At 36.6% G+C, this 9570-nt stretch overlaps 1 long non-coding RNA gene across 1 annotated transcript; it reads left to right on the top strand.

Annotated features, from left to right (window-relative positions):
• The first annotated feature begins 8403 nt into the window (after positions 1 to 8403).
• Positions 8404 to 9188, top strand: LOC119568895. Its single transcript, XR_005228181.1, has 2 exons — positions 8404 to 8671; positions 8892 to 9188. It is a non-coding gene; the product is annotated as an uncharacterized LOC119568895 (long non-coding RNA).
• The last annotated feature ends 382 nt before the right edge of the window (positions 9189 to 9570 follow it).

Genomic DNA, 9570 nt, shown 5'->3' with positions numbered 1-9570 from the left:
AACTGTAGATTTGTTCTGTCAAGATAGGGGTTTTAACATTTATTTTTATGATGTACTAAGGTAGGTAACAGGCCTGTATCTTGGGGGTTTTTTTTAATGTCAATGAATTTGGGGGAGGAATTGTGTTTTTTTTATTGATCTTTAAGCATTTAGAGATGCTCTGCAAGGAGGAACAGGGTTTATCAAGAGTCTGAAACCCAATAGTTATGTCTACCCACGAAGATCTCCATTTGTGTTTCGAAAAAGCAAATTTCAACTCTGTTATTTCCTCCCAATGCTTCTCTCGAGTATTTGCGCATTAGTTTTGAGTTTTGAATCCCCTCAGCATCTTTGTTATACCCTTTCTCATTGCCCCAGAATTTTTTTTCCAGAAAGTTACGATTTCCTCGATAGTTAGAGTATCTTAATAGAACAGTTGCGCTACATATTTCCCAATTAAAAAAATTTCCCGGCGGTAGATTTTAAAAATTTGGTTTTGTATATTTTTTAATCTCTTCTCGAGTCGTCGAATTCTTTCGGCTTTAGTTGTTTCTCTTTGTTGATGGCTTCCTGAATTTCACCAAAATTTTTAAAATGTTTTGTTCTCATAATTTTTCTGTTTTTTTCTTTTCATCATCATCATCATCATCATCACCATCATCATCACACTCCCAGGAGATCGTTTTAGCTGTTTTTTTTTTTTTTTACATGATGATATCATTTAAACCTAGATCCATTAAAATTCTCTGTTTGGGGCTTCCTTGTTCTGTTTGGCCTGTTCTTCCCCCTTCACTATTTACTCCTGCATTATTCTCGAAACCCTCTATACTTTCTGCATTCCTTTCATTAAAGCTATCATTATTTTCATTATCATCATTATCATTATCATTAATGATATTGTTTTACCGTCGTTTAAAATTATTATTACATTATCATTTTTTGTTGTTATTATTATCATTACCATTACTATTACCATTATCATTTTCATTATCATTATTATTATTATTGTCTTGTTTTCGTTGTTGTTGTTGTCGTTCATTATCATCATTATTTTATTATCACAATTATTTTTTTTTTATTAATAAAAAAAAAAGTTAAGTCTAATATATAAAAAGGCTCGAGTTTTCTTACAGGAAAAAAAAATGGGATTCATGACTGACAATGACTATAAAATACAGGTTCCTCTAATAGTTTCAGCCGCGTGAATCCGGAAGCAGACGTTGGTTGTAATAACGTCACCAACATAGACAACGCCGACGGTCTTCCTGCTCGTCTTCTCGAACGTTACTCGAACCTCTAGTAGTTACGACGGATCTGGAGCCCTGTGTTCAAGAACACGTCGCTTGAAGATTTTTTCATGTCCGGATTATGGCACAAGGGCACGCGTAAGTTTTTTTTTTCCTTCTTCTTTTCTTGGTAAACGTTTGTGAATATCACTGGTAAGCCGTCTTTAAGATTGAGTTAACAATATTTCATTTTTTGAAAATGGGGGTAAACTGATATTCACTGGTTTGACTTATGTGTTTTTATCCGTTGTTCATCTATTGCAGCTTTCTTAAAAAAACAATTATTTTTTTTTCCTCATTATACATTTTCCCTGCATCTAGAGGGTATGTGATCATCTTATCTGTTTTTTGTTGAAAACGAAGAGGGAGAAAATAAAGTTTCTTCTCGTCAATTAACTTAAACGCGTCTATCGTGGTCGAGATGAGCTCTAATCCCGTAACAATCTCACCAGCTTGGCCGATAATACAGCTAAGTGACATCTGGGGTCGCGCTGGTGTGGCGATTCGGAGGCTTCTACACGGACATCGACCGGTTTGCCTCAAGGACATCTTTCCGCTGCAGAACTTTGTCATCGGCGGCATTACCCCAGGAACCAAATAGCCAACGGAGCGTTTCACTTCCTGCACCACCATCAGGTCATGGAGGACTTAATGACGAAGATGATCGAGGGATATAAAGTGAGTCCTGTTCTTCCTGCTCTGTAGTGATGGGGATCCGCCCAGTGTGTATTCATACCGTGGAAACTACGCACAGGAATCACCACACACACACACACACACCACACACACACTCACACACACACACTCACACTCACACAACACACACACAAAAAAAAAAAAAAAAATGTGTTTATACATCATACACATAAAACATACATACAGTTTAGACAGCCAGATAGATAGATAGATAGATAGTTTAGATAGGCAGACGGACAGACAGATAAGTCTTAGTTCCTTGAGGGATCCTAGATTTTTTTAAGGTTGATGCCATTTGTATGACAAAAAAGACATTTATCTACTATTTGTACAAGAAAATTATTTAATTTTATCTGTACAGAAAAAAAAAAACAAAACAAAGAGTAACGTACCTTTTATGCTGATTATTTCATAGTGATTCAGAATCTTATGTGTAACTTATATTATCTAAATTAATGTACTGTCGATTTTTTATTTATTTATCTATTTATCTGTGTGTGTGTGTGTGTGTGTGTGTGGTGTGTGTGTGTGTGTGTGTGTGGTGTGTGTGTGTGTGTGTGTGTGTGGTGTGTGTGTGTGTGTGTGTGTGTTTGTGTTGTGTGTGTTTGTGTGTGTGAATTTACTGCACACCTGAATCTGCTTAAGAATTTACTTCGCAAAGTCAACGTATATTTCCCTTCAGTTTCTTTTTTTTTCTATTTTAGTTTATTTTGTTTGTTCGTTACCTTTATATATCTTTGTTGATAGTCTACGAAATCCTGAATGGGAATTAATACTTTAATCCATCTCTATTCTGTTTATATATATAAATGTGTGTGTGTGTGGTGTGTGTGTGTGTGTTGGTGTGTGTGTGTGTGTGTGTATGTGTGTGTGTGTGTGTGTGTATGTGTGTGTGTGTATGTGTATGTGTGTGTGTGAGTATATGTATATGTATCTTTATATGTATAAAATACATACAAACAGCCAAGTCTGTGGGATCAATGGGGACCCTTCACGTGGACCAGATACATCAAGAAACTTGCAAGATACCAGACATGCAGCACTTGTTTCCTGATAACAGTTCGGAGCCACAAGTGTGGCAAATTTTCCCTTCCCCCGAAGAGTACCTACTGCCGTACCCATGGTGGGAATTTAAACAACTCTACGTACCTGGGAAATGGCAGGAATTTATGGCTGTAAGTTTGTTACTGGGTTCACATTTTGAATACTCGGTATTGATGAAAAAAGAAACGGAGCATGATACACTGTGCTGGGAATTTTTTTGGATGTTATAGATTTGTTTCCTTAGAAGTATGCACATTTCAAAGACCGTGAACTTTTTTAGAGAACATTTTATTCAAGCACCGTATACTTCTTATTGCACGGGGTTGCACGCTTGAATTTGCTTCAAAATGTTTTTTTTTTTATTTTTTTTTATCACAACTACACAATACTTTTTCCAAGAGGATCGTAAACAATAGATCTTCAGTGTCTGCAGGAAATACCCAGGGTTTGGGAAAAAAATCACTCTAGGTCTGGTTCCAAAGTTCCCCTGATAAACACCCGCGCCTGGCCCAAAAGGGATGATAATCCCTGACTTGAGTTGGTCCCGAGTCAAATATGGCTAGCGTAAACAACAGAACGGTGTATCCGTAAGCAGGGGGCGCGACCAGAAAGCATAATTATATTTTGGTTACAAATTTTGGATTTATTTGTGTAAGCATTTAATTTCGCTCTTATGCCTGTTCAATATCTACCAGTTCTCTCTAATTCACATACTATTAATTCCCCTTTCTACATGCCTTAGTTTCATCATTTTTGATTTATTGCTATTATTGTTCTTGTTATAAATTTCTGTGACTACATTATCAATAATTTAACTCCTACATATTTAACTACTTGAAAAATGGAGCCCCGTGGGAAAGCCTGAAAAAATGCTGGGTAATCCTTTACAAAAGGAAATGTGTTAATTGTAGATATGGGTATAATGCAGTTTGTATATTATATATATATTATCGGAAAATAGATAATTACTGAAGAAAACAACATGAGCATAATGCTGTTTTTTTCATTATGTACAAAATTATCCAGAAAAAAATAGATAATTGCTGAAGAAACACCTTCTCGTCTACCGATGAGACCGAATTCCCTCCAACTTGGGGGGATTCATACGGCCTCTCCACCTTACTTTCAGCTCCCAGCACTCTTTAACGCTAGTTTCAGCGTCTTTCAGCATTATTAGTGCCAGTATCAACACCTGCTTCAACATCGGAATTGATTCAGCACTTGCTTCAGCACCTACTTTAGTTCTAGACTCTATAGCAGTTTCCTTAGCAAATACAGCTCCAGTCTTTGGACTACGAAAAACCGTTCACTTCACTGCAGTCTGTAGCAGAACTTAGTAATCATCAGCTAACAACTGATGGGCCATAGTGACTTTTTACGTTGTGTACCACAGTCTCATATAATTAACACAGCCCTCAGGCATGTGCATTTAATACTTGTCAAAAGAAGTTAGACAGATTAGACAGATGTTTGGGCATATATCCCTGGCCTTTTGTAGGGCATGCAAACTGTTTTCAAATGAAATAAAATAGAATTATTGCCAATATGACTTTAACAATAACACAACAATAATATTAATTTTAAGGTGATAACAATAATAATGATAATGAAATAATAATAATAGTAACAACAGTAAATTTGATAATGATAAAATAATGGATAACAATATTAAGGATAATTCATATAAGAATGGTGATATTAATGTTACGCCGGTCGCCTCGTCTCTCTGCACCAACACAAGGCAGGCTAGGCAGACGGCGTGTTATATACAGGGTCGTGAACACTGAACAGCTCCAAGAGGCACCGAGCACCACAGCGTCCCAGAACACCACGAGAGGAAACGCCAAGTGGCGAGGCAGGGCACGAAATAAACACAAAATGACAGTCTTTCCTTTATTTACACAAGTTATTTACCGTACACTTTTCTATAGGCACAATACAGGGGGAAACCAGCATGTCACACTACACGATACAGCTTTATAACAGGGCAACACAAAGTTATATCAGGTCACAAGGGCACACATGAGGCTTCACAGGAGCAGCACCCAACTCCGTCTCTCGGCTTGTTCCTCCGCTCCTCCGCTCAGAGCCAGCTGCGTTCATGTTTGCCCAGGTCCCTTCATGTTAACACATGCCCAGGTCATCCTTTTCATGTTAACACATGTTTCGCACAGAGACAAAGACCCACTGGCGTAGCATTAATAATAGTTAACGTAGAAATCCAAACAAATAAAAAAGTGTGACTCCTCTCTCCCTCTTTCACCCTCCTCCTTCCACTTTTCACCTCTCCTCTCCCTTTCCTTTCCTCCACTTCTCCTTTTACCTTTCCATTACCCGTTCTGCCACCCGATCTCATTCCCAAATCTTCCTTAATTTCACTCCTCCTCTTCCACTTTAAGCCCTATATCTGCCTCTCCCCACTCCCCTCTTCTTCTTAACTTTCCCATCTTCTTCACTCCTATCCCTAGCTTTCCTCTCCCTTCCCCTTCCCACTTTTTCTCTGAGCCTCCTTTCCTACCCAACCCTTTTTCCATTCTCAGTCTCCTCCGTTTCCCCTTCCCCATCTCTCTTTTCTCTTTAAAACCTCTTCTCCTCCTTTTCTTCCTCCCGTACCCTTTTGCTTCTCCTTCCCCCAATACCTTCCTTTTTAACTTCCCCCTCAGATAATCGTGTAAACTGACAATGCAGTGCAGTGTACTTGACTCGAATAACAATAATAACAGCAATAATGATAATAATAATAATTATAATAATAATAGTAATAGTAATAGTAATAGTAATTTGTAATAGTAATAGTAATAGTAATAGTAATAGTAATAGTAATAGTAATAATAATAATAATAATAATAATAATAATAATAATAATAATAATAATAATAATAATAATAATAATAATAACAACAACACAAAAACAACAATGACAATAGCAATAATAATAATAGATTCATATTATGATGCTTGTGTGTGTGTGTGATTCTTTAATAGTCATAACGTCATCACCAAATTTTACACCATTATGAATTGACATTCAAGTCTGCAGTCACATGGAATATAATTCCAGGGATAAATATATACATCGTAGTCAAAATCAAACAGCAGCAATCACTTAGAATATGATTACAGGTATTACACTAAGCAAACGGACCTGCAGACGAAATTCAAGCGAAATTATTATATAGGTAATGATGATGGCAATTGCAATCATGCTAATAAAAAACTATCAGGCTGAATGTAAGGGCACCATAGATGATCTTAGCTATTAATGCGGCAAACAATTTTAAATAATTTTCTCCTCACCTTTCAATTTCTCATTTTGCCTCTTCATGCCGTTTCAGTTACTCTCCCCAGTATCTTTAAATTCTTCTTGTACAAACTCCAGTAATTAGGTACTTCCAATTTTGATTTTTTTTTTCTTTTTTCAGACATTTAAGAACAAGTCGTACTCAATACACTTGTATGAAAACAAAAAGCAAAGGTCTGAAGATTATTCAAGGGTCAGACAGTATCTACGAAGGAGCAGCCAGGAATTTCTGCCCTGTTACACATCCTCTTCTCACATAAGGCTCTCTGCGGAGATCCTAATGTATTACACAAATTTACATAGTAATATTACTATATACGGAAACACCCATCCACACACACACATACACCTATATGTATATGCACACCACACACACACACACAACACACCCACACACACCATCACACACCCTCACACACACTCACAACAAACCAACACACACCCACACACACCCACACACACGCACACACACACACACATGTATCGCGGTTTTTTCATATACAAAATAGAATATACTCTACTAAACTACTGCTACCAATTTGTAAAGGCTATTTCTAATACAAATAATGTAAGGTTACTTTGGTATCGCCACTACGGTTTTGGGTTGAAGGAAACACCGAGAAAACCCAATTTTGACTTGCCTATTTATATATTGAGTAGCATGACTTAACGGTCTTAATTAATGCTTGTGTGTGGACTGAATTTATTCCTCTGTTGAGTGTGCCAAAGATACAATTGTCATGAAAAACAGTTTTAACCAATTTCTTTTATATCTCTAATCTAAGGATAATAAATAGGTGGCATATTATAATGGGTTTAATATTAACAATAATAAATCAATTCAAATCTGGTTACCTTTAACTTTAAACTTAACCCTTTGCCTACTGATTATAACACAGTAATCATTACGATAAATATGATGAAAATACACGGCCGACAGAATCAAGATAGTCATCCCCCACTCCATGCTCGTACTTTTACTTGGTCGAACAAGTAGTCAATCCCACACTTCTTTCACAAGTTTTCTCTCCTATGGTTTGCCATGATTTATTATCTTTTCCAATATATTCTTTGATACAATTGAATTGTCTCCTTTGTCTCATTCTGTTGTATCTACACCAAGAGAGAAAGAGAGAGAGAGAAATAAGAAAAAAGAAATAATAAAAAATTACATCCGGCAGAAGGAATCATGGTCTGTTGTTCTCCCTCCAATTTCCCCCATTTCTCTGTCTCTGCATGCGAGATGAAAGCAGATGAAAGCAACGACTCACCTTAGTTATCACAATTCAATTCGTATGGATTTAACATTTATATTCATTTACAAAGCATTACAACCTTCAATTTCCGAGTAAAACAAGATTTGCCACACCTCTGATTCAACATACCTGCATGCGAGATGAAAGCAATAACTTGTCTAACATAGAACATGATGATAAAACTACTTACTACTTCCCCCCATTGAATTATGAACATTAATCGAATCAACAATTTTGTTGTTCAGTCCTCCATGGACTATTTCTGCTTCCTTCCAGTTCGGTAGATGTCCAGCTTTATCTATATGTACCACCATGGCGTTGGAAGTTCTGTGGTGATGGACGTCAGTTCAATGTTCGCTGATCCTGGTGCTGAAACCATAGCCTGTTTCCCCGAAGTATGCTGTATCGCATTTGCCGCAGGGTATGTGATATACAACACTGTTAGAGTTGTTTTTGGGCTGCTTCCTGTCTTGTATTAGTTATCTATCTTTCCTGGATGTGCTGGCGATTCTCACTGTCTTACTAAAGTATCTGCTGATTGCCTGGGAAATGCTACATGGCGGTAATATGAGAACATGTTAGGAGAGGGTGCAGGTCTGATCTTGCGAGTATGTTCTCTGCCTTCTTTCTGAGGTTCAGCAGGAAGTTTCTGGGATATTTGTTTCATGAAAGAATTAATTACATAAGCAAAATTATTCTCAAGAAATTCAGGACTGCAGATCCTCAGTGCTCTGAGGAAGAAGCCAATTACAACACCAGATTTTGTTTTGTTGCTGTTTGTTGCTGCGTTAAACCCTGATATTATAACCATAACCACAGAGAGAGAGAGAGAGAACAGAGACAAGTGCCTGGTAAATGCCTGAAAAAGGTTAGTAAAATTCTTTAAATACCAGGAATAAGAAAGAACATTCAGCTGTACTAATATCAATAATAGAATTATAAAATACTATAGATCTGATTACCGAACAAAAGCAAAGTAATCATTTAAGACCAAATTGGAAAACCTTGGTAAAAAGAATACTTCTTCACAGCTAGTGGCTGACACGTGGCACTTGGATACCATTCAGATGTTTCTCTCTTATTATAAGGATTTTAAACCCATTGAAGGGGTAAGTTATTGAAATTTATAATAGAATAATGCTAAAATGAGGGTTTCATAAAAATAATATAATGCATAAATATAAAACTACTCAGATCATATATAAAGGCATGATTATACACAATTTGTTTGTCAAAAGTAGTTTTGTTCCTACCAAAAATCAGTCATATTGAATCTTTTATTGTGTTATCATTCCTAATATAGATATTTAATTGTTTCTTTTTTTTTAGGAATGTTTTTTTTTCCTGTTTTTGTTGTTTTGTTTGCTTTATGAGATATCCTTGGAGAGATGGACCAGATGTAAAGCAGATACCATCCTTAGGAGTCCTCTGAACTGATACAGTGAAGATATGAAGAAATTTGAGAAAAGTCTGTACAGACAAAGGATTCAAGAAGGAAGACGTAAGTGAAGAAGGACAGTTAATACTACACCCCTCAGTGGAGGAGTTGACATCTGTGTCAATTAAGGTTTTTAGTTGTAAAAGTTTAATGATATATAATTCAATAAATCAGGAAATGTAAGATTATCAATTGTTTGATATTACCCTTCTCTCAGTTAACTCTAAGACTGAAATTAGATCATCAGTAACCCTCTTATGATTATTGTATTTTTATAGTGTGGGTTCAGCAAGAGTATGACTTAGGTAATGATACAGGAGACCTCACACTTGACGTAAATTAATAGTGCCCCCTCTAGATAAAGTCCGAGTGGGTTTCCCAGTAGAAAAGGAAATAGTGGCTTTGACAGAAAGAGAAAAGGAGTGAGCGCAATACAGTATGGATGGTAAATGGGTTACCCCACCCCATAATTTTTTCACAAGATGCAAGATCCAGAGTGTCAAGAATCGATGTAGTTTCCTGATGGACTGCTTGGCTGAGCAAGTATTGCCACCTTCACCTCTGAGCCAG

Source organism: Penaeus monodon, unplaced genomic scaffold, assembly GCF_015228065.2.
Source record: "Penaeus monodon isolate SGIC_2016 unplaced genomic scaffold, NSTDA_Pmon_1 PmonScaffold_11419, whole genome shotgun sequence".
Classification (NCBI taxonomy): domain Eukaryota; kingdom Metazoa; phylum Arthropoda; class Malacostraca; order Decapoda; family Penaeidae; genus Penaeus; species Penaeus monodon.
The sequence above is the reverse complement of the archived record's forward strand: the minus strand, read 5'-3'. Positions and strand labels throughout refer to the sequence as shown.